The 27,230-nt window shown below is 40.7% G+C and overlaps 1 protein-coding gene across 1 annotated transcript in view; it reads right to left on the bottom strand.

The window, feature by feature from the left end:
- Positions 1-27,230, bottom strand: part of LOC140486967 (E3 ubiquitin-protein ligase SH3RF1-like) — a 132,425-nt gene that overhangs the window by 94,721 nt on the left and 10,474 nt on the right. The gene's annotated exons all lie outside the window — the stretch shown is intronic.

Here is a 27,230-nt window from a genome sequence, read left to right on the forward strand (position 1 = left end):
TATCCTTCTGGTGGTGTGGTGACTAAAACTGAATGCAATATTCCAAGTGTGGCCCAACTAAAGTTCAATAAAGCTGCAGCATAACTTGTCTATCCTTATACTCAATGCTCCTTTAAATGAAGGCAAGCATGCCATAGGCCTTCTTTTTAGCTACCTTATCTCCTTGCATTGCCACCTTCAGTGATCTATGGACCTGCACACCCAGATCCCTCTGCATATCAATACTCCTAAGGGTTCTGCCATTCACTGTATTGTTTATATAAGACAATTTGTTCCCTGTAAGTATGTCTTGTCCCCAAAATTTGTGAAGATCGATACACTTCCCTTCAAATGTAGCAAGCCACATATTACAATGCTGATCAAATACAGTACGTGATTCTTCGAAGTACCTCACTTCATATACAAACAGCATCGACATTTGCATTAGTAAACACTGATTCATATGTAGAGCCCCAAGGGTTTTAGATATTATAATCAATATGTTCAGAGAAGTTATGGCATTCCTATGGAGCTGACAGAACTTGAACCTGGGTTTCTGGACTAGGATAGGAATACTTCCACTGTAGCACAAGAGCCCAAGAGGGTTTTACACTGGTTCCAGTCCCTTTGTGCACTATAATGGGAGGACTCAAACAAAGTGTCCATTCTAATTTGAGACTCCACAGTGGCTACTGCAAGAATACCTCAGCACATCATCATGGATGTTGGAACGTACAGAATTAGAAAACCAATCAGCTTTGTCCAGATCCTCTAGGGGAGAGGATGATGTTGATGATGTTGATGACGATGACGATGACGTTGACAATGTACTGACACGAACTCTGGACCTGTAATCCTGACACCCAGCTAATGATCTCAGAACATGGGTTCAAATACCACCACAGCAGCTGGAGGAGTTTGAAATTCAACAAATCAATCTGGAATATAATGCTGGTATTTGTGATGGGGACCATTATTGTTATTATTGTTATTATTATTATTACTCTTATCATTGTTCCAAAAACCTAACTAGTCCATTAATGTCCGCGAAAGAAGGAACGCTGCCATCCTTACCTAGACTGGCCTACATTTAACTCTGTTCCCATGGAAATGTGATTGACCCTTAATTAGCTTTTGAAATGGTATGGCAAGTTATTGAATTCAGGGGAATGTGAGACAGACAAATGTTGGCCTCGTCAGAGACAACTAAGTCCCACAAAATAATAAAAGAAGAAAAAAACTCAGCAGCGTCATTCCCGAAGGTGATGGCTTTCTAAAGGCAGCTGATGTTCGTCCCACTCTGCACTTCAGTAGAGCAGTGATCTCTGGTGTCATGGAGCTGCTTGGGATAAATCATGACAACAACTCTCTTTCCAGACATTCGTTGTAAATGCACATTTCAGGAGAAGGACAATGGTCTCTTCCCCAGTCTTGTCAGCTCAAAGACAAGGCGTGGTGGCACAGAGACCCTAGGTATGCATGAAGGAACGGGGGAGGAGGATTCTTCTTATCACTTCTCTGGTGTTTGCTTAAAAGTTTGGCACTTTATCACAGTAATAAACGTCCATCAACGTTGAGACTATGTTAAAACTTTTCATGGCACTGTTCACAATAACACAAATGTTTACGATAAGCTTAAGAATGGGGGATCAGAGACAGTGGGGGAGAGAAGGAGCTGCTGTTTAAGAACAGTTAATGTAGCTACTTCAGAACTTGAGAGACGTTGCTGACACGTGCTCAACAGTGCTTTGTTTCAAACTGGTTTTTGTAAATTGGAGTCAAGTGATACACACAAACTCGTTACAACATGTTTGTGACAAATATATGTGTTTTATATATTTAAAGCCTGAACTGTGATGTACCAAGTAAAGAACTAAACCTTTTCATGACCAAATCCCTAGTAAGTGTTATCTCGCAAGTCTGATGTAGCTCTCCAAGCCAGACACTACTTGACGGGCAGTGGATGCTTTAGAGTCATTATTCACCCATCATTTTGGCACATTAGGCAATCTGGCAAACCTCATTCCGACTCTGACAAATGGATTTTGGAAACATGCCACAAGGGAACCTGACCCATCAACTGCGACTGGAAAACCAACGATACAACCATTACATTGCAAGTCTACTACCTGACATCTCAATTGTGCAACCTTGTCGCAAGGAACTCTTTAGGGCATTACGGGAACCATTAACAAATGTCAAAATCAGCAAGATTCAGTCGTCCTGGGTGTACGTCCAGTAAGTTAAAAGTTAAACAGTAACAGGGCCTATAGCAGGTCCAGCCTACATTTACAGTACAATACAAAACACTTCCAACAAGTACCTTATTCCAAATAACTAGATGCATAATAAAAAATTCAAGCATAAAGTAAACATACAGCAACTTGTCAGGAATCTGTCAACTTGTAGCAAGATTCAAATAACCAGGTGTCAGTCAATATGTAATTTTGGGAGGTGGGGAGCTCAGGAGAATAGTGGGGCAACTGCTGAGAGGGAGAGAGTTTGTTTGGAACGTGATGGTGGGAGCTGAAGGAAGATTGAAGTTCAGTTGCTGGGCTGCTCTAACCTGGAAGTCAGCACGGAACATGAAATGTCATCTACCGCATTACTCCAAACCAAACTGTTCAATGAATCAAGTTGCATCTTGTCAAAACAGTTCTTACTGCAATAGCATTTTCCTTCCATATAAATCCAATTATGTTGCTAAGGGAAAAGAACAACTCTGTGCAAGACAGCCAACAAAGATATAGTCGAAAATGTGTTGCTGGAAAAGCGCAGCAGGTCAGGCAGCATCCAAGGAACAGGAGAATCGACGTTTTGGGCATAAGCCCTTCTTCAGGAATGGGGAAAGTGTATCCAGCAGGCTAAGATAAAAGGTAGGGAGGAGGGACTTGGGGGAGGGGCGTTGGAAAGAAATAGTCGCACAAAATTCATTATTCTGTGGCTTCAAACAATATTTATTTTGGCCTCAAAGGTTTGTTGGGAATCAAAGATTGAAGCTATTTGTTATGTACACACCTCATATTGCTGAAAAACAAGTTTTGTATTGGGTCTCAGGATTTATCTCATGGAGAAGCAACAATGCCAAGATGTACCCATTGTGAAAACTTCAGCTTCTTAAAATTCAAGCTGAACAAAATCAAACATCAAGTAACTGTGATAGGACTCAGCTGCTACAGCTTCATGGGGTGCACCACCAACATTCAGAGGGCAACAGACTAAATAATCATTTAAATTTGGCATCAATGTCCAAAGGACGCCCAGCATGGAGGTGGGTAAGAGGAGATAGGGAAAGCTACTACCAGCTTATTTTTGCAAATCTTGAAGCAACTAACAGAGGAACAGTGCTGGGTGGAAGGACTACATGCCAGAGCTTACTACAGCAGAAGGTACCATAGCCAAACTTGCAGAGCACATTAAAATAGGTGGGAAAATAAGTTTCAGTAAAGAAATAAATTCACAAATGGTTATGGGTAGGTTAGGTGAGTCAGCTGAAATGATGACCATGTCTTATTCATTAATTTTTAGAAAAAAAGTTAATATGGAGGAATAGTTTGGTTGAAAATAGATTTAGTCAGGAAAGTAGAGTGGAGACCAAAGTGAGATCAGCCACGTTTGTATAAAATTGTGGAGCAGGGTTGAGGGGCTGCATTACCTCCTACTCCATGTTCTTATGTTCTTTGTTTAATGTGCAGTAATAGGTACAATCAATGATAGCAGTCAACACAAGAACGAGTAAAGGAGTGGGAAGTTCAGCCTTCAAGCCTGCTCCATCATTCAACATGATCATGTTTGATCTCAACTCTGCCTCAACACCACCTTTTTGCTCCCTTGCCATAATATATGAACTTATTACTACTAACAATGTGTCCATCTCCTCTTTCAATTCATTCAACGTCCCGGCATCCACCACACTCTCAGGTTAGGAATTCCACATCTTCACAACTCTTTAATAAAAGTACTTCCTCCTCATCTGTTTTAAGTCTGCTACCTCTTATCCTACAAGTATGACCTCTTGTTCCAGAGTGCCACACAAGGAAACATACTTTCTGCACCTAATTTAGTAGGCCACATTTGCAACATTTGTAGTAGGCAACATTTGTGGAGATCTGTTAGATCTCCACACATTCTTTAAAACTCCAAAGTGTATAGTTCTACATTGCTCAATTTATCTTCATAAAACAAATTCGTCATCTCTGGAATCAATTGAGTTAATCGTTTCTGAACTGCCTCCAATGCAACTATATACCTCACGTCAAGGACCAAAACTACACAAGTACTCAAGGTGTCATTTCAGTAATCCTTATTACAGTTGCAACAACATTCTGTTCTTCCTTTAACAATAAATGCCAAAATTTCATTTGCCTTCCTTATTACCTGCCATACCTGCACGGTTGTCCTTTGCAATTCTTGTACAAAGCCATCCAGATTCCTCTGCACCAAAGCACCTGAAGTTTCTCTTCATTCAGATAATAAGTTGTCTTTCTATCTTCCCAACCAAAATGCTTATCCATGCTAAACACTATCTGCCAAATTTTGGCCCATTCACCTAAAGTACCTTTATCTATTTGTAAATGTATTTCTTTACTGAAATGTACTTTCCCACCTATTTTAGTGTCATGTGCAAATCTGGTTATACTACATTCTATCCTTGCATCCACTTCATTAATATAAACTGTCAGAAGTTGGACCAAACCCCATAGCACCCATTTCACCCTATGCCAATTCTCTATCCAAGCTAACAAATTACCCCAATCCCATATCATCTTACCCTGCATATCAACCATTTGTGCAGTACCTCACCAAATACCTCCTGGAAGTCACTATATCGACAGGATGCCATAATTCACTTTGTTTATTCCACCTACGAAGAACTCTAGCAAATTAGTCAAACATGATTTAATCTTCATAAAACCATGTTGACTATGATGGATTAAATTTTGAATTTCAAATGTCCAGTTATGACTTTCCTAATAATGGTCTCAGCAATTTTCCAATGATAGATGTTAAACTAATTATTTCTTATTTTCTACCTCCCTACCTTTTTGATTAAGAGCATTATTTTCACATTTTTCTAAACCAATGCAGCCTTTTCTGTTAACAGGGAATTTAGAAATATTATAACTAGGGATCCACTATCGATGCTATCATTTCTTTGAATTTGATTGACTTCAGTCCTAAGGGGCTGTTTCCACACTGTGGGGAATCTAATCTAATCTAGCAGTGCCTTGTCACAAAAATGATTTTCAACACTGTTTAAGAAAATTATTGGCTTTATATATCAACTCAAGAGGAAATCAGAATTGGCGTGTTAATTGGGAATTTTCCAGTATCTTAGCAAAACTCTGAGCTTATCATAAAAGTAAAGAACGCTTGTATTTTAAACAAACATGACACCCTGATACAAATCATTCAAAAACACTACTTAGCTAATTTCTAATTAGCTAATTAAGTAATGTTGCAAACTCCAAGGTCGCAAAGGCCACTGGAGTTTTCATACACTGTCACAGGTCTCATCTCCCCATCCCCTGCTCTCATGTATCTTCCCCATTTCCCAGTCTATCTCACACCTCCTCATAGTTGTCACCAAGTGATCACAGTTTTCAAGCTTTGCAATAGGATCAAGTAGGTAAAAGCTTGGGAAGCACCGATCTCTATCCATAAAGGTCAAACATTTACAAATTAAAATTAATGGCTAAATGGATTGGCCGCAATAGAGATTCGGGCACAGTGAGGGATAAAGAAATAAGTGAAAGACAGAATTATGCTGTGGTGCATCACCAGTGTCAAGTGCTGAACTTTATTCTGTCTGCCACCAATTCATGATGGATGAGTATGCTCCAGAGGCTGGATCTTGGGTGCTCTGTCCCAACCTCTCAAAGAGACAGCACATGATTAATCTATTTCCCTGATGTTCCACTTACAGATATTGTATGAGTCAAGGCTTTGATTGTTTCATTTAACTTGCAAGGTTCTGAGTGACAGAATGCCCAATTATCGCAATTGTTTAACACCAAGACAGGTGGCCGATAATTCTCTAAACCTGCTCAACCTTGTTCTGTGCATAACACAAATAAAACAGAATCAGAGGATAAACTATTTCCTCAACAAATTACAACATGGACATAGAAGTATTCTATTTTTTGACTTGAAACTGATGACCAGGAAGTGGAGTTAATTATTTTTTCTTCAGAAGCCGGTGACTAGTGAACAGTGCAATGTGCATGAAACAAAAAACATTAAAACTCAGAGCATGAATTTTCTATGTTGTACTAAATTAAATGAATAATTATAGAGAGCATGAAGTGTGTAGTCTGGATTAACCTCCTTTATGATGATTCAAAGTACCCAGTTTTCTTTGGACAGTGAGTTTACCTAGTTTTGTATTTGCAGGCATGAGGAGACAGAGGTATTTAACACTTCTTCAATTCACGTTCATAGTATTTAATTTTCTAAAGGCTGCACTCCAAGACTAATTACAGCGCAACAGAATAACACACATGGAGGAATGGTGCTTTTATGGAAATGGTCTATTGATTCAAGGGATTGTGAATTCAAATCTCACTATGGTACATGTTTGAAATCTGAATCTATTGGACAACACGACAAAACAATGGCAAAACACACCATGAGTAAGTTGCGCAAGCCCAATCAATTTGGTAACATTTACTGAGCAAAGTATACCTACCAGAAATATTAGGTCTGGAAAATTGCCATATTTCACTAGCCAATATGACAATTAGTTTCAGAAGGTATCTGCGGTAGCCAGGCCAGCCATTTTATAAAATGCATATGCAAGATGACAACATACCATTTTACAATGACTGTAGTGTGTTAAAGGCTTATAATATATTAAAATCCAAATTCCCCAAATGATGATAATTTAGAAGAAAGGGGGTTTTTGGTTTTAGTTATGTGAAAGCAACTTGTCTTTTCCTTTTAAAAAAGGTCAGAAAGTCATTTTTGAACAGAGTTCAGACATCATCTCCAAGTCTGATCAACAGTGGGTAATATCATAGTTTCAATTTGAATTATTTTGAAAAAACACAGGTCGATGTGGGTTTTTGCTGTGAAGTGTTTTTTTTAAGAAAGTCAGCGAGTAATTGTTGATTAATGACCTAAATCCAACATTGCTCAGAAAGTATGTGACAGCAAACCCCTATGGTGTTAATGGAAAGATTTTATACCGCTGAGTTTGACAGATTGGGTGAACATTTTTAGGCCATTAGCTTTGTTTTCAGTTCAATTCAGACAATGCCAGAGTTGAAATAGCAACTCTTCAGTTCAATACAAAGGAAGCCAAACACCCAAACACAAGTGTGAAGCTTCTATGCTAGGCGTTTATATTGAAATCTGCTAGTTATTAGAATTCAAAGTTTAGGCTTCCACATTTGTTAATACTTCATGTCAGCAGATTAGGAAAGGAATCAAACTGTTCTCACAATCCATGAAAAGGGACACAGAAATAACAAGCTAAGTACAAACCTAAAGTGTTGAGTTAGGGCTCCTCTGGATTCACTGGAATCAAGTCTCTAATGGATGGCAAAAACTTGTGTTGTGTCTCCTCATCCTTCCTACCCAAGTGCAGCAACTGGTAGTTTTGACATTGTGATTCACCTCTTCAATGGTTCCACTAGCTGCCTTCCTATATGTTGTTCAACCCTTTCACCATCCTCCTCACTCTGAGAACTGCAGATGCTGTAAATCAGAAACAAAAATAGAGATTGCTGGAAAAGCTCAGCAGGTCTGGCGGCATCTGTGAAGAGAAGAGTTAACGTTTCGGGTCCAGGGACCTTTCCTCAGAAGATTTCTCTTCGCAGTTGTTACCAGATCTGCTGAGCTTTTCCAGCAATCTCTATTTTTGTCTCTAATGGATGGTGTTGGGAAACAGTAATATGCCGGTCTGAAAATGTGTTGCTGGAAAAGCTCAGCAGGTCAGGCAGCATCCAAGGAGCAGGAGAATCGACGTTTCGGGCATGAGCCCTTCTTCAGGAATGGCTCCTGAAAGAGTCCTGAAGAAGGGCTCATGCCCGAAACGTCGATTCTCCTGCTCCTTGGATGCTGCCTGACCTGCTGCGCTTTTCCAGCAACACATTTTCAGCTCTGATCTCCAGCATCTGCAGTCCTCACTTTCTCCTAGTAATTTGCCAGTTCAAAGTGATCAAATCCACTTACAGTTTCTTGTGGTGCGATGTCTGTTTCCCTATCTCTAACTCAGGAGGTCTGGATCCATAGCCTATTTGCTCCAGAAGTGTCACAGCATCTCTGAACAGGTCGATTTAAAATAAAATACCTCAAAAATTTTAGTTAGTACTTTCCAAACCAATTAAACAGTAGGTAGTACAATAGACAAAAGAGACAGGATTTCCCAGCAAGAGGAAATGAGTTGACAGGTCTTCCTAATTTTCACTTAGCATTTGATCCCCGATGAACATCAGCTCATTGTGCAAAAGCACAAACGTGCATTACTAGGTGAAAGGATAAAAGCTGAATCCTTCCCTTGGAGGATTTCATTCATAACTCATTTCATTCATAGAATCATTGTTTGAATGAACTTACACTGTTGCCAGACTGGTGAGCTATATCGGTTAAGCACAGTGTGAATATAGTCAAAGTTGAGAGTTTATTGCTAGTATTGACCACCCACACTGCTTGAGACAGCTTTGTATGAAATGCAGCAATTCTTGCTGTTGAGGGCAACTCCAGAATCAACAGATGACATCACGTGAAAGTGTCGGAAACTGTGAGGAGGATGGTGAAAGAATTGAATAGAATATAGGAAGGCAGCTAATGGAACCATTGAAGAGGTGAAATACAATGTCGAAACTACAAGTTGATGCACTTGAGTAGGAAGAATGAGGAGAGACAACACAAGTCAAACACCAAAATTTTAAACAGTGTAGAGGGGGATCTAATGGGAGGGTGACAGTTGCTTTGCCATAAATCCTTGAAGATGGCAAAATTGCCCATAGGTTACAAAAACTAAATGTTGACCTTTGCTGGAGCTTTATATCTGATTTTGGGCATCCTTTGGTTGTAACACGCTTGAAGGGGGAGTTCAGTGCTTCCAACAAAGTACTGAAGATATTTACCAGAATGGTTTCAGGGACAAGAGACTACATCCTGTTCTGCTGGTAGCTAACTCTGATCAGGAGATCTGCTGTCATGGTGCGTCAACTTGATTTGTGCCATCCATGCACATCCAGTACAACTCAACTGCAATTACTTTGTCACTTTCGTTATGTAACTACACCATGTCATTTCTTCTTTCTGCTGCCCTCCACTTTGTCGTCTCCAAGAGGTCTCTGTAGTTTTTCAACTCAGATCCAATAATTGAAAAAACACACAATTTCCTAGGTGTCACATTTTTTGGATTTTCTTTTGCATCCACAATTTCAATGACTTCTTCATTTGTGACGGTCAATGTATGAATTCTTGAATTTTCACATGCATCTTTTAAAGGCCTCGATTTTCTTCCAGGGATCTTTACACATTGTCCAAATTTCAAACATGTCCAGGAAAATGGATATAACGGAACATCTGACTTTTTTCAGCCTGTCAGAACTTTAAATTTTGTTAACACATACATCATCTCTGAATTGCTTCTCACTACCTCTTCTACCCTCTTCTTCTGACATTTGAGCTACTTTGACCATCTTTTGTAAACATCTGTCCCAAGTGGGCAAATTTATTCACTTGCGCCACTGTAACACATATCCACATCAACCTTGACTACTTTTTTTGCCTTTATCCTTTCTATTTAACCTTGTTTTGTGGTGTTTATTGTTCATGCTAAAATCATATTCTAAACTTCTGGATTTTATTTGCACCACAATATTGTGGGGCCTCTCTGAATCTGTCGAAAGTACTGCGTCAACAACATACTGCAGGTTTGTCACGTTCTTGCCTCCAAATTCTTTGTCATGTCCCTTGGGTCATTAATCAGAAGGCACTTACTAATTTAAGATGACTTGCAAAAAGAACCGGAGATGAGGATACAAGATTCAGCTTTCAGAATGGAACTTAATAAACCCTTGAGGAAAAACAAACTGCGATAGAGAAAAGAGCTAAGAATGGGCCTATCTGGATTGCTCTACCAAACAGTCAGCACAGAATCGATTGGCCATTGTGAGCTATATTCTTCTACAGGAAGGTCATGAGAATGTAAGAACTAGGACCAGTGAGAGCATGCCAATCAGCCCCTCGAACCTGCTCCAGTCACAGCTGACTTAATCTTAGCCTCAACCCCATTTTCCTGACAACTCTCCATAATCCTTTAACCGGTTACTTGTTAAAGATCTGTCTGTCGTCTCCTTAAATTTATTGAATGTCCCAAAGTCCAATGCACTTTGGGGTAGTGAATCCCAGAGATTCATGATCCTTGGAGAGAAGTAATTCCTCCTCGTCTGTTTTAAATTTGATAGTCCTTATCCTAAAACTATGGCCTCTCAATCCAGATTGCCCCAGGTGAAGAAACATCCTCAGTAAGCCTACTCTGTCAACCTCCTTTAGCAAAGTATATATTTCAATTAGATCTCCTCTCACCCTTCTAAACTCAAATGAGTATAGGCCTAAATTGCTCAATCTGCCTTCATAAAACATGGAATTAATCTCATGAACCTTCTCTGAACTGCCTCCAATACAATTACAGTATATCCTTCCTCAAGTAAGGTGACCAAAACTACATGCATTACTCCAGATACAGTCTCACCACTGGCTTATTTGACTGCAACAACACTTGTATAGTCTTGTATTCCATTCCTTTTGCAACAAATGCCAAAATTCCATTGTTCCTTCTTAACACCAGCTGTACCTGCAGATGAGATTTTCACACAAGCTCATGAACAAAGACGTCCAAATTGCTCTGCAACAAAGCATTTTGAAGTTTCGCACCATTTAGATTCGTTGCCTTTTTGTTCTTCTAACCAAAATGGGCAACCTCCCCCTTATCCACATTGAACTCCATCTGCTAAACTTCGGTGCATCCAGCTAACTTATCCATATCCACTTGTAAATTTCTTCATTCTTCATTGCAACGTATTTTCCCACCTATTTTATCCAAACAATGGCAGCTAAACTCAAAATAAACCATTTCCGAAATGTGGTCAATAAACCTTTAACCATACTGCTATGCACAGATAGCAACACAATTACAATCCATTTTCAAACTTCATTTGACTGAGCCAACAGATAGCTGTCCCATAAACTATTTCATTGCACTGTATTAAATTTAACCTTGTATTGCACCTTTAATCTAAACATTTAACATTCTGGTATATGGACTGTTGAGATTACAGCCAAATGTTACTTTGATTAACATCACCTTTTTTCTTAATCTGGTGCCTTCATCTCAGAAGCCACTTGCACAGCACAAATTGACATTTGGTCTGTTAAACCCAACACCACACATTACATCTCAGTAGCGTGCTAATTGAATGCTACATTTGCAGCTGCATTGTGGAACAACCAAACAAATCAAGCCAAAAGGTGAGCAAACATCAGAGTAGGGGGCTTTCCACGCATTTCACAGGCAGCTTGTCAGGAGGTCAGCAGCTGAACACTGTTTTTTAAATTCAAAGCCCAGGGATCCTTATGTTCAGCATTAGTTACATTTCAATATGCTTCTAACACACTGAACACATTGCCGAAATAAATCTTTGGCAATCGACTGTCCAGTGAATACTGCTAAGCAACAATTATTAATAATTTAAACACAGAATAGTTTAGTATATAGCTTTACAAACCATCCAAACACTTTGCCTCTGTACTAATAAACTGTTCCCTGATTTGACAAATATTGAATTCAGATTTCAGACAGATATTCTATCGGTCTCATTTATGGGCTGTATTAGACGATGAGATTGACTGCAACAATACAGCAGTGAACAGACAGATCTGGAAGATTTGAAAAGCCTTCTTCTGACGCTTACATAAACAGAAAGAAAGGTTTCTGGTCAACTGTTGGGGGGTGGGGGGGGGAGCGAGGGAGGAATTCCAGGTCAAAAGGGCAGCAACCCTTTGGCAGTTTTGCTTACATACTGAATGGCTCAAAAGCAACATATTTTCTTTGAAAGAAACAGGTTTCAGCTCTTAGAAAAATCAGCAAAAAAGCTTGATAATGGAATTTTTCAATTTTCTTGGTAGCCTAAAATGGTCTTCAACAAAATTACAATATAAGCAAATTCACAGGCAATGTAGACTACAATCAGCCCATGTAACTCTTCCTTTGATGGCAATACATCAAAAATGCTAGGAAGCCAGAGAGATTATTTTTGGTCCATTGTTTGTCCATTCAGGACTCATGTATGCCGTCACTGATTTAAGTGACCAAAGTTATAGGATAGTTCTTATTAAGTTTGCTTGAATTGGTACAAGAGAGACATTCCTTACAAGCATCAGCTCTATTCTAATTCATGGACTCAGAATAGTGTGCTATTTTGATCAATGCTTTCCAGAACTGCAGAGGGTAGATTTAGTTTCAGCAATTTGCTACCTATTATGCTCTTTCGTCAGGCTGCATTTGTGACTATATACTCAGGCTTCAATCAGACACTTTTATTAAATCAAGAGGTCTGAGGTTGCATGGGCGATTGAAACAGGATAAGAGACTCTGTTTTCTACATGGGCATCCTGCTCAAAATCCCTAACTGAACAGTCTCCGTGCTGGTGAACTTTCAATTGCATTAATAACACAAGTAATTGGAAGTTGCCTGGGTGGACTGCTGTTTCACCTTGATGAAATAGAGAAGGTGCAAAACTTGACCTACTCTTGGGAAATAAGGCAGGGCAGGTGACTGAGGTGTCAGTGGGAGAGCACTTTTGGGCCAGTAACCATAATTCTATTTGTTTTAAAATAGTGATGGAAAAGGATAGACCAGATCTAAAAGTTGAAGTTCTAAATTGGAGAAAGGCCAATTTTTGACAGTATTAGGCAAGAACTTTCAAAAGCTGATTGGAGGCAGATGTTCGCAGGTAAAGGGACGGCTGGAAAATGGGAAGCCTTCAGAAATGAGATAACAAGAATCCAGAGAAAGTATATTCCTGTCAGGGTGAAAGGAAAGGCTGGTAGGTATAGGGAATGATGGATGACTAAAGAAATTGAGGGTTTGGTTAAGAAAAAGAAGGAAGCATATGTCAGGTACAGACAGAATAGATCGAGTGAATCCTTAGAAGAGTATAAAGGAAGTAGGAGGATACTTAAGAGGGAAATCAGGAGGGCAAAACAGGGACATGAGATAGCTTTGGCAAATAGAATTAAGGAGAATCCAAAGGGTTTTTACAAATATATTAAGGACAAAAAGGGTAACTAGGGAGAGAATAGGGCCCCTCAAAGATCAGCAAGGCGGTCTTTGTGTGGAGCCACAGAAAATGGGGAAAGATACTAAATGAATATTTTGCATCAGTATTTACTGTGGAAAAGGATATGGAAGATATGGACGGAAGGGAAATAGATGATGACATCTTGCAAAACGTCCAGATTACAGAGGAGGAAGTGCTGGATGTCTTGAAACGGTTAAAGGTGGTTAAATCCCCAGGACTTTATCAGGTGCAACCGAGAACTCTGTGGGAAGCTAGAGAAGTGATTGCTGGGCCTCTTGCTGAGATATTTGTATCATCAATAGTCACAGATGAAGTGCCGGAAGACTGGAGGTTGGCAAACGTGGTGCCACTGTTTAAGAAGGGAGGGAAGGACAAGCCAGGGAACTATAGACCAGTGAGCCTGATCTCGGTGGTGGGCAAGTTGTTGGAGGGAATCGTGAGGGACAGGATGCACATGTATTTGGAAAGGCAACAACTGATTCGGGATAGTCACCATGGCTTTGTGCGTGGGAAATCATGCCTCACAAACTTGATTGAGTTTTTTGAAGAAGTAACAAAGAAGATTGATGAGGGCAGAGCAGGAGATGTGATCTGTATGGACTTCAGTAAGGCATTCGACAATGTTCCCCATGGGAGACTGATTAGCAAGGTTAGATCGCATGGAATACAGGGAGAACTAGCCATTTGGATACAGAACTGGCTCAAAGGGAGAAGACAGAGGGTAGTGGTAGAGGGTTGTTTTTCAGACTGGAGGCCTGTGACCAGTGGAGTGCCACAAGGATCGGGGCTGGGCCCTCTACTTTTTGTCATTTACATAAATGATTTGGATGCGAGCATGAGGTACAGTCAGTAAGTTTGCAGATGACACCAAAATTGGAGGTGTAGTGGACAGCGAAGAGGGTTACCTCAGATTACAACAGGATCTAGACCAGATGGGCCAATGGGCTGAGAAGTGGCAGATGGAGTTTAATTCAGATAAATGAGAAGTGCTGCATTTTGGGAAAGCAAATCTTAGCAGGACTTATATACTTAATAGTAAGGTCCTAGGGAGTGTTACTGAACAGAGAGACCTTGGAGTACAGGTTCAGAGCTCCTTGAAAGTGGAGTCGCAGGTAGATAGAATAGTGAAGGCGGCGTTTGGTATGCTTTCCTTTATTGGTCAGAGTATTGAGTACAGGAGTTGGGAGGTCATGTTGCGGCTGTACAGGACATTGGTTAGGCCACTGTTGGAATATTGCGTGCAATTCTGGTCTCCTTCCTATCAGAAAGATGTTGTGAAACTTGAAAGGGTTCAGAAAAGATTTACAAGGATGTTGCCAGGGTTGGAGGATCTGAGCTACAGGGAGAGGCTGAACAGGCTGGGGCTGTTTCCCCTGGAGCGTCGGAGGCTGAGGAGTGACCTTATAGACGTTTACAAAATTATGAGGGGCATGGATAGGATAAATAGACAAAGTCTTTTCCCTGGGGTCGGGCATCCGGAACCAGAGGACATAGGTTTAGGGTGAGAGGGGAAAGATATAAAAGAGACCTACAGGGCAACTTTTTCACGCAGAGGGTGGTATGTGTATGGAATGAACTGCCAGAGGAAGTGTTGGAGACTGGTACAATTGCAACGTTTAAGAGGCATTTGGATGGATATATGAATAGGAAGGGTTTGGAGGGATATGGGCCAGATGCTGGCAGGTGGGACTAGATTGGGTTGGGATGTCTGGTCAGCATGGACAGGTTGGACTGAAGGGTCTGTTTCCATGCTGTACATCTCTATGACTCTAAGAACTCATGGTGTTGCGAGTGATAAATTAAGGGACTGGCTAACGAGCAGAGTTGGGATAAATAGGTCATTTCTGATCGGAGAAACGAGTGGAGAGCCACTAGGTTAGGTGAATTGGTCATGCTAAATTGCCCGTAGTGTTAGGTGAAGGGGTAAATGTAGGGGAATGGGTCTGGGTGGGTTGCGCTTCGGCGGGTTGGTGTGGACTTGTTGGGTCGAAAGGCCTGTTTCCACACTGTAAGTAATCTAATCTGATTTTAGTCATATCGCATCTTTGGCCCATCGTATCTACATTGACCTATCTACACCGATGTCAGTTTCTACCACTTGGCCCACTGTACAGAAGCCTCACTATTTATCATCTACTTGGGGGAAAGGACTGACTGTATCTTAGCCAAAACCTGCTATGATACAAAGGTTGGTAGGAAATGTAATTGTGAGGAGAATAGAGTCTGTCAAGAGATTCCAATAGGCTGAGTGGGCAAAACACTATCAGGCTTATGCATGAGAAAATGAGAGGTTACCTAGTTTAGCAGGATTAGAAAAGCAGAATATAAATTAAATGAAGACTGCAAAAGAGGGATCTGCATGTCTTTCAACTTTAATCACAAAACATTAAATGCAGGCAGAGCATGTAATTAGGAAGATAAATGGAACATGGACCTTTATTACAAGAGAAATGGAACAGAAAGTTCTCAATGTTAAAGCAAAATACTGCTCGAAATCTGAAGCAAACACAGGAAATGTTGAAGAACTCAGCACGTCTGGCAGCATTTGGAGGAAGAATCAATGAACATTTATAGTCTGATATGACTAAGTCTGAAGAGGGGTTGAAATTTTAAACCTGTTTCTCTCCTATAGATGCTGCCAGACCTGTTGAGTTTCTCCAGCATTTTCTGTGTGTATATACTAAAGTGAGGGGGGTCTTGCTAAAACTGTACATGGTACAGTGCGACTGCACCTCCAGTACTGTGAATAGCTTTAACTTCTAAAAGAGAGGAATTGTATCATTGGAAGCAGTTCAGGTAACCTGCTCAATGCTAATTACTGAGATGAAGGGATTGTTGCATGAGGAAAAATGGAGCAGATCAGTTTAGAGGAATGAGAGGTGATCATTTGAAATAGGTAAGATTCTGACGGTGTTTGATGGAATAAATGCACTGAGAACATTTCCAGTCATGGGGAATGTTGGAATGAGGGACTGCTGCTTTAAACTAAGCGACCCCCATTTTAAGACAGGGATGAGATCTTTCTTCTGAGTTGTTAGGTTTTGAAGGTCCACAGAGAGCAGTGGAGAGTGGATCTTTAAATCTATTTAAGGTTGATTTAGAGTTTTGATCAACAAAGAAGTTTGGGTTTTTGGAGGACAGATGGACAAAAGTAGAGGTCAAACTACATTCAGATTAGCCGTGATTTTAATGAAGCAAGGAGCATGATGGCCTACCCTTGTTTCGATTTATGTTCAGAAATGATTTTTTTCAAACAAAATATGCGCGAATCTTATGGCAGTCCAACAGGTGAACCAATCATTAGATGCCTTTGCACTTTTCTAAATCACTCTCCAACAGCGTCTGATTCCACCAATTCAGGCTGAAACTTCATGTGGGTTCCATGTAACATTTGGCCCCACAACACGACGGATGAGTTACTAGAATTGTTTCGAAATTTGATCTGGTTGAATATTATACTGGAATGTTGAAATCTGACCAGCAAAAGATGGTTTCACCTTGATGTACTGTAGTTTGCATTCGACAGCTGGATTAATGTCAGAACAATGCATGTTGCATTTAGAGTCATAGAGATATACAGCATGGAAACAGACCCGTCGGTCCAAGCCGTCCACGCCGACCAGATATCCCAACCCAATCTAGTCCCAGCACCCGGCCCATATCCCTCCAAACCCTTCCTATTCATATACCCATAATTTTGTAAACTTCTATAAAGTCACCCCTCAGCCTCCGACGCTCCAGGGAAAACAGCCCCAGCCTGTTCAGCCTCTCCCTGTAGCTCAGATCCTCTAACCCTGGCAACATCCTTGTAAATCTTTTCGCTCCATTGAGAAAAGCCCTAGCTCCCTCAACCTTTCTTCATAAGACATGCCCTCCAGTCCTGGCAGTATCCTGGTAAATCTCCTCTGCACCCTCTCTAAAGCTTTCACATCTTTCCTATAATGAAGTGACCAGAACTAAACACAATATTCCAAGTGTGGTCTAACCAGGGCTCTATAGATCTGCAGCACAACCTCGCGGCTCTTAAGCTTAACTCCCCTGCTAACGAAAGCCAACACGCCATGCACTTTCTTGACAACACTATCAACTTAGGTGGCAACTTTGAGGGATTTATGGACATGGACCCCAAGATCCCTTTGTTCCTTCACACTGCCAAGAATTCTGCATTCAAATGTGACCTTCCAAAGTGAATCAATTAACACTCTTCCAGGTTGAACTCCATCTGTCACTTATCAGCCTAGTTCTGCATCCTGTCAATGTCCCGTTGCAACCTACATTAACCCTCCACATTATCCACAACTCCACCAACCTTCATGTCATCGGCAAATCTTGGAACTCCCTTCCTAATGTACTGTGGACGTCCTTAGACTCTCAGGATTGCAACATTTCAAAACGACAGCTCACCACTACCTCTCCAATGTAATTATGAATGTGCAATAAATGTTGACCCCGAGACAAAAACAAAATTATGATTTAAACTGCATTTCAGCAGATATTCAGGGATATGTAAAGGCACCACAATCCTAGAAGACAATTGGGCTGCTCTCTCATTCAAAGGAGACAACAGGTGCTGGTTTAACCTGAGGGTCACCACAACTCAGACGAGAGAAAAGATTCAGAAGGGTGGTCCTTCATGATAACCTCAGGTGGAACAGGAACTGAACCCAGGCTTTTGGCGTCACTGTGTATCACAAACCAACCGTCCAGTTAACTGAGCAACCAAATCAGCCCCCAATCTGGGATAACACTTCTCTTGAGCTGCAATGTTGATACTGGTACTTTTTCGAAGAGACAAAGAACCAAGGTCCCACTTATTTGTTCTGTTGGATGCATAAAATCCTGTGACACCAGTTGGACAGCAAATTTCACCTGGCATCCAAGCCAACATTCATCACTGCCCCCAACATTATCAAAGTAGAATAAGTCAACACAAAAACACAATGCTGGCGGAACTCATCTGTGGAGAAAATAAAAGTCAAAGACCAGTTAACAGTTTTGCCAAAGACCTCTGCTCTACTTGTAAAAATGACCCTGAGCTTCCAGTTGCTCGTCACTTCAACATACCTTCCTGTTCCCATGCCAACACTTTTATCTCAGACTTGCTGCAGTGTTCCATTAAAGCTCAATACAACATGTTATCTTCTCCCTTAGGACACAACATGGAGTTTAACAATTTTAGAGTGTGAACACTTCCCTCCATGTTTGTTATCCATCTCTGCATCCCCAGATCCTGTTCTGTATAGGTTATTCCCAGCACAGCCCTCTCATTTTCAACCACAGTTCCCTTTATCACCCCTTCAGCATTAACATCTTCCCCACTTTACTGTCAGCACTCCTTTGGTACACTTCCCTTGTTCTCTCTCTGCACAGTGTCTTCATCTAGCTGTCTCGATCCTTCACCCCCAGCTTCCATCTTCAGCATAAATACCACATTTTCCGAGCTATTTTCAGTTCTGAAGAAAGGGCACTAGACTTAAAACATTCAGTCTTTTCCTCTTCATACACTATGTCAGACCTACTGAGTTTCTCCAGCGCTTCCCGCTTTTGTTTCGGATCTCCAACATCCGCAGTTGTTTCATTTTAGTATAGAATGTAGAACAGTACGGGCCCTTCGGCTTTTAATGTTGTGCCGACCTTTTATCCTATGCTAAGATCAAATGAACCTACATACCCTACATTGTACTATCATCCACGTGCCTATCCAAGAGTTGCTTAAATGTCCCTACATTTATCTCATTGATACTTGTAACTTCTGTGGCTAATTTGGTGGCATGCAATTCATCAATTGTGGAGAGCTCTGGGAAATTCCAGGGAAGACGTGATTGGATAGACACAGGTTCGTTTCTTCCATCATCCATAATGAGGTCAATGAGTTGATCACACTGTAACTATAGTGACTGACAACTTCCAGAATGAGCTCAAGCCAGACGTTAATGCAATTGGTTCATTGCACATCTCCACGTCAAAGTGATGGCAAGTCAGAGCTGGGTGTTCTCTGAAAAGGATAAGAAATACTACAAAGATTCTAACAGCTTCAAAATGAATCTTTTTATACTTCTATTTCTACACTTGATACTAATGTCCTTGCCTGATGATTGTTATTTCACAAATGACAAGAGAGCCATTGTAACAAATTGTGGCAAAACTACTACCAAAGCCGTGGATTTGCTTACGCAATGCATTTGGATTAAGTTTTACAGGCCGCCCTCATTTTCTTTGTTGCACAAGAGAAGTAATTCATTCAGACGGGAAGCTGCCTTGCCAATACACCTACTTTGTTTCCCTTTAGGCACCTACACAATCAGCCTTTTAGTTTGACTTTGAGAACACATTCATCCATTATAGACCTACTTTCCTTTACAGCTGCTCTTTGCTAAAAATAGTCCGTCAGTCAGTAGTGAGGGAAGAGCTAATTCTTTCAAATGAGCGAGGACAACCACTTGCTAAGTTCAGATATTCAGTGCCAGTATTGGCTGGAGCATTGAAATGTATTGGTAAAGAAGCAAGTGGGGGGCACAACAGAGGTGGATTATAGAGTTCAGAAAACGTAAACTCTGTTCATAAATTTCACTCACTTGGAAGGCTGGGTGTTTCTCAGGTCTTGGCACCACATGAAAATACCTACTCTTATTTCCCTGGTTACACTTTGTTGTTCACTCAACACAATCACTGTAGGAGTCAGCAGGAAGAAAGTACCAGAGGCAGATTGCTTCATCTTTAAACAGTTGCTTATTTCAGCTTAAAGTCCAAAATCAAAACTTCCAAAATTATTTTTTTTTACTGTGTAAATCCATGCTGCTCAATACATTGCAAATAACTGATCAGGTGTAAGGGCAGAGTGAGGTTATATTGAGTTTAGATTTTCTAGAATGGTAGCAGGGATGAAAGGGCTCAGTTGTACGGCAAAGACCATGTTCACATCACTTCCCTTCATTTCAACTATCGTTGTTCAATTGCCTCATTGCCATTGGTGGAATCTTGCTGTGCAGATACGGGTTGGTTTATTGGCTTGAACTGCAGCAGTGACTGCTTCTGGAGAACTTCACTGGCTGTGAAGCACTTTGCATATTCTAAAGTCACAAACAGAGCTAGATAAAGCTTATTTGTTTAATGAAACCACATTATGTAATATACATGTCACACAAACACCAGACAACGACCACCTCTAATGTGAAACAATCTAACTACAGTCCCTTATCTTTTAATAGCATTACCATAATCGAATCCCCCAGTATCAACATTCGTGGGGTTAGTCACTACTGATCTGGACTCACCAAATAAATACTTTGGCAACAAGAGCAGATCAGGGGCGATAAATAGTGCAGTGAGTTGCTCAGCACCTAAACTCCACCTTCTGTTATCTCCACTGCATTTTTAAACGGACAATGGCTCTCATTTTACCTCAAATACAATGGGCCTTTACTATTAAGTCTTTCTTGTGACTCCTTCTGAACATCCAAATACACATCAACTGCATTAGTTTCATCTATATTAATAGTAATTTTCTGGAAAAAAGCCCAAGTGATTAAACTTTAAGTTTACAAACCCACAGTGAGCATTTCTGATTACTTAATTTTTTTCCTTTAAGTTCACAGTCCAAAAAAGGGAGGGAGATAAAAAAAGACATTGTTGATCTGATTCTTAGTCTGTTTACTCATTACTTATAATTTGATGTTCTCGATTGTACAGAACATTAGAATATGCTTGCACAAAGGCACAACATTAAACAGTTAAGTGATTTCAGCAGAGACGAGTAAATAGATAAAACAAAGAACTTCAATACTGAGGATCTGAGATCCAAACAGAAATTCCTGGAGAAACTCAAAAGATCTGGCAGCTCCTGTGAAGAGAAAATATTTTGATCTAGTGTCACTTCTTCAGAATTGAGCAAACAAATAAATATTTGATTGGCTTTAGCTTTTGATTGGCATCACATCCTCCCAAACAAATCACTCCCTCAACCACCAATATTCAGTAGCAGCAGTGTGTACCATCCAGAAATCACCAAGGTTCCTTACACAGCACTTTCCAACCCACCACCTCTGCCATCTCGCTTGACAAGGGCAGCAGAGATATGGAATACGTGATACCACCCGCCTGTCAGTTCCCTCCAAGTTACTCACCATCCTGACTTGAAAATATCTCACCATTCTTTCACTATTGTTTGGTCAAAATCTTGGAACAGAGTCCTGAATGGTCTTATGAGTATACCTTCCCCTGCATCATAGAATCTCTACAGTATGGAAGCAGGCCATTCGGCCCATAAGTCCACAGTGACTCTCTGAAGAGCATCCCACCAAGACTCATCCCCCTACCTTAAAAGCATGCATTTCCCGTGGCTAATCCACTTAGCCTGCACATGTCTGGACACTGTGGGCAATTTTGCATGGCTAATCCGACCTGCATCTTTGGACTGTGGGAGGAAACCAGAGTACCTGGAGGGAACTCATGTCGATATGGGCTGAATGTGCAAACAGGCAGTCCCCAAAGGTGGAATCAAACCCAGGCCCCTGGCGCTGAGGCAGCACTGCTAACCGCTGAGCCACTGGACCACTCAATGGACTGCAACAGTTCAAGAAGGTAGCTCACCACTAGCTTTTCCAAGGACAGTTAGGGATGGGTAAGAAATACTGGCCCAAACAGTGAAGTCCACATCCCCTGAATGAATTACAAAACATAAGGCATTGAACAATTAGAAGTGATGGTCCAGATTAGCAACTGTCTAACATGGAGCCCCAAGTCAAAACAGTTGACACTCCCGACAAATCTACTATTCAGTTTGTAAAATAATAGAATCAGTTATCATGACTAAACTCAAAAATGATCTGTGCAACAATCAAATGAACAGCAGAATGGATTCAGAAGTGGTAGGCCATTCTGGACCAACCTTGACATCTTTGAGTAAGTGACATCACAGGTGAACTATAGACAGGCCTCCAACACTTCTGCATCTCAGCATCCAAAAGCAGTTTACAGAGATCCAAACAAAATCAAGGCTGTGCAGGATATGGAGCTCACTCACTGCAGCCAGTCATCTTTGAGGCAAATAGCACATGTCACTGGTCATTTGCTTTACTGCTGGAATCTTGCTAATGCACAAATTGACAGCTATGTTTTTCTAACTTGCAACTGTAATGATACTTCAGGAATGAATTATTCAACCTGTTCCAAGCACTTTGGAATATCTAGATGCTGTAAAAGGTGTTGCTATGTAAATACGATTGCTTTTCTTCCCTCTTTGGTTTGACCAGGTTAGATGCATTTGAGGGGAAACTGAAGGAGGAAAACGAACAGAAGGTTATGATACTGAAGTTAGATGAAGAAATGGGAGGTGGGTCACATGGAATATAAACATCAGCATGGAAACATGACGGGGGACTAAAATATTAGTTTTCTGATTCTTTCCATTTATCTTGGCTAATCTGCTAAATTCTTCAGGCCAGGAGTGATCTCTGTACCTGCTTGCTTATACAAAAACACTAAACACCCCTGTGAGCCATTAACAGGAATGATAAAACAGCTCAGTCTTTCAACATTTAAGTCAATGACAACTGACAGCTTCAACACTTGTCTTTGGGCTATTTTTATAGCTGGGTGCTACAATGGAGATGCACACCTATTGTTCCAGACTGAAGCATTGATAAGCCATCTCCATCAGGGATTGTTTACCATTGTGCTGTATTCTCTCAATCCAGATTAATGAAGACTGGGAGGTGCCGGTGTTGGACTGGGGTGGACAAAGTTAAAAATTACACAACACCAGGTTATAGTCCAACAGGTTTATCTGGAAGCATTAGCTTTCAGAGCGCTGCTCCTTCGTCAGGAAGAACTACTGAGTCAGCAATTGCTCGATTTTAATGTTGAATTTCTTCATGTAAATGCTGATCATTCAAGTTTTACAATCAGATGTGCCTCTTTCTTGACCCAGTAGCATATTTCATTATAATACAACGCACTTTTACTCAAGTTAACAGCTCCTTGCTGTTTATATCCTTGGTACCTTTTAACCAAGACCTTATTTTCCTTCAATGATTCCTTTAAAAAAGGTCTTGCTGCATTAGTTCAAAAGCAAAATATATCAGATGCTGGATCTGTGAAACAGAAACAGGAAGTGGTATAAATATCTAGGACACACTACAACAATTCTTCAGGGCAATGGAAACTTCCATCAGAATCCACCAACAAGAAATGTTAACTCTTGTGATCTTTAAAATTATAAAGGCACTTCAAAGGGTGCATTAATAGATTATGTTGTCATTTGTAAGTGGAAACCAAAACTCAGGGTCATAAATACAGGATAGCCGTGAGCAAAGCCAACAGGGAAATCAGGTCAAGCATCTTTACACACTGAGGAAATCTTCACTTAAGGAGTTAAGTGAATAGCATATATAATAACATATGAATGAGAAACAGGCCATTCAACTTCTCCAGCCTGCTCTGCCTTTCAATATGATCATGGTGGATATGATTGTGCCTTCAATTCCTCAACCCTGTCTATGACCGCCAAACATTGATTCCCTTTTTAGACAGGATATCTTTATAGTTAGAAAAGTTAATGAAGCAGAAAGGAATAGAAGGATATACTAATAGGGTGAAACAAAGTGTAGTGGCAGAAGGTTTATGTGGACGATAAACACCAACACAGAACAGCTGGGTTGAACACCCTGTTGTGTTGTTGACTGCACAATAGGGAAAACACAATTGCTCTAATTCCAAAGTCGGCAGAATTTTCCAAAATAAATCATGTTACATAACACTGTCAGTTCCAATTTGCATTATCTGCTGACTGGCCTCAAAAACTGAAGTCATTTTAGCAGCATACATCCATAAACAGGAAACGTAAGGCTGAATAGTGCACGCATTAATACACATATATATAAATAACATATGGTCTTCTATTCAAAACATACACTGTAAATTATAACATTTCAAGCCATTTGAAAGATGGCATCTTAATTCTATTTGTTGCTGTTCAGTCTCCCAAGAGTTTATGAATAAAGTTTGAATCTCATGTCTTTATCATACAGTTATTTCCAGCAATTACATTTCCGATGGCAGTGTTTCATTTTGCCAGCTGAGCCTGCACATGACTATGTAATGCCAACAAGACTGTTCACTCAAAGAGCTCAACTCTCCTGCTGTTTCCAACAATAGTCTTGCAGATGTACCTTCTAAGCAATCAGCATGGTGCAAACTGTAGTCTGTGATCTAGCAGAAACTGAGTCCAATTTGAGACAGCTGTCATGCTGTCGTGTTCCAGCACTTTGCCAGAAAGGGAATTAAAAGTGTCCAGAATGTACAGCACAATCAAATGTTCATAACTTTGAAACAATTCATTTAAGTATAATCTGAAAACTGGCAGCAATGCTCTATTAAAAATCTAACTTTCCATCAATGAAAGAATTCAAATCCCTTTTGGATTTCTGAAACTTCACTGCATTGTCTATTGAAACTGAAGCATCAGACATCATTGGATCAGTAGGGTGTCAAAACATGACACTGTGAATATCTGAAGGCAGACTAGGGAGAAAGAGGAGTTTTCTTTTCAATGAAGCATCAAAATCACAGTTTATGACACAGAATGAGTAAAACAGAAGAATCTATTATATTCCAAAGAGGTAACTCAACAAGGCTGTGACAGCATCTTCCAAACTTGGAATCTCCGTCACCTACAACAGAGCCTCCTAGGGCACAGTAACATGCTGAATATTTTGGGGTTACGAGCTCTGAAGATGCAATGCTTGAAACACACTGCCCCATCCCTGTCTTTCTTTCCCTCTTTCACCTCCCATCAATGAGGCATCACAATTTTCAATCCTCAAAATGGAGGCAGTGGAAAACAAGTTGGATGGCATTGACCTTGAAGGACAAGGGCAGCAAATATATGTGAACAGCACCACCTGCAACCTGACCTCCAACTCAGTCAACATCCTGACTTGGCACTATAACACTACTCCTACACCGTCGCTGGGTCAAAATCCTGACAGCTTCCTCCCTAACAGCACTCAGAGTGCCCCTGTACCCTAAGGATTGCAGTGGTTCAAGCCTAAGTGGGAATGGGCGATAAATGTTGGTTCAACCAGCACCAGAGACATCCTATGAAAGAATTCAACAAATAATATTACATTACGAATCACGACGTACATTTTCACTGCTTCTGTCATTTTTTCCCCCTCCCATACAGCTGAAACATAGAAATAAAGCAGCCCCTTCTTCGCTCCAAATCTAGCTCACTAACCCAGCAAAACAGCAGGCTCTCTGTTCAAGGTTGTGCACAAATCAGTAGTATGGTCCACTGCCAGACAGACTGGGAACTCATTACAAGCAGGTTCATTCAGTCACTGTCCAGCAACTTATTTTATATCCGTCTGCCTTCCCAAGCTTAGAATACCTAACCCCACTGGATTCTGCAAACACTCAAGCTTTACAAATGCCATCTCAAAATTGGCATGACGTTTTGACACCCACTCACTCCACAAAGGAATTCTAAAACAAGCCCGAATATATGTCAAAAAATTAAAATTGAATCAAGTAACAAAATAAATTTGTTTCGAAAAGTCAGTCAAGTTAAAAATTCTACGTTGCTCTAGCTTTGTTTGCTGATGTTGGATAAAATCCTAACCCTGGATATTTATCTTAATTGGCAGTTAGTAAGGTAACCATAAAATGCCTTCTAATAGACTGTCTGTTCCCACCATCCACTACCTTCCTGGTTTGGAAAACATTTTGCTGAAGGACTTTTATTCAGTAGCCTTTCAGTTAGCTCTTCGATTTTATTTCCTGCCACCGTCTCAACTTTTCTATTTGAAGTGACAGAAGTGGTTATGCTCCTGGAAAAGTAATCTGTTAGTCGTCGAGATCAAATACCAAACTGTGAACTTGAGTTCTGGAAAAAAAAGCAGACAAGGAAGTTTTCAAAAAAAAAGAAAGCAGGTTCATTGATTCTCTTCAGGAAATGGAATCTGACCTAAAAATGACCGTCACAAAATAACTGCTTGGCTCCTGCTTCCCTTTCAGGTGGCCTAGTAAGATGACCAGTTTTAAAAAGATTGTTCAGAGACAAGAAAGCATCTTTCTGCAACTCCATTTCTGCACAAATTAATGGTGGGAGAAAGAACAGTAGTGTACCTAATCCCATCGTCTCTGTCCTGCAACCACACCAAAGCAGAACCATATTTACGTTTCAGTGTAGGTAGAATCAGTTCCCAATTGTACAATTAGACTTGGCACTGCAAGAGGAGATGAAAATCGTAGACACAGAGCATAGGAGGTGCCCACTGTGCTTGCAATGCTTCTTTGCAACAGCATTATTGCTCAGCCCACACACACCCAACTTTGTAAAGATCTTACGGCACGGTAACTCAGTAGTTAGCACCGTGGCCTCACAGTGACACTGTCCCGGGTTCAATTTCAGCCTCGGGCGACTGTCGGTGTGGAGTGTGCACGTTTTCCGGGTGTCTGGTGGGTTTTCTCTGGGTGCTCTGGTTTCCTCCAAAGATGTGCAGGTCAGGTGAACTGGCCATGCTAAATTGCCCATAGTGTTTCAGGGATGTGTAGGTTAGGTCCATTAGTCAGAGGAAATGTAAAGTAATTGGGTTGGGGAATGGATCTGGGTGGATTACTCTTTGGAGGGTCGGTGTGGACATCTTGGGCCAAATACCCTGTTTCTACACTGTAGGGATTCTACAATAATCCTGAAATATTGACATCCTCAATTAATTGTTCAATATTTTCTTTAAATGGTTAAAAAGTTTCCACCACTTCTTCAGGCTCAGTGTGTTCGAGGTCCTCTCAACTCCAAGGCTCAGCCAATACTTGTAAAATCAATGGCCTTTCATTATTGACTGTACATGACGCCCTTCAGTCCATCCAAATCATGCCAGATTTCTGTGGAACATTCCTGTCAGTTCCATTCCCATGCTCTGTTCCCA

This window comes from Chiloscyllium punctatum, chromosome 2 (genome assembly GCF_047496795.1).
Source record: "Chiloscyllium punctatum isolate Juve2018m chromosome 2, sChiPun1.3, whole genome shotgun sequence".
Taxonomy (NCBI): domain Eukaryota; kingdom Metazoa; phylum Chordata; class Chondrichthyes; order Orectolobiformes; family Hemiscylliidae; genus Chiloscyllium; species Chiloscyllium punctatum.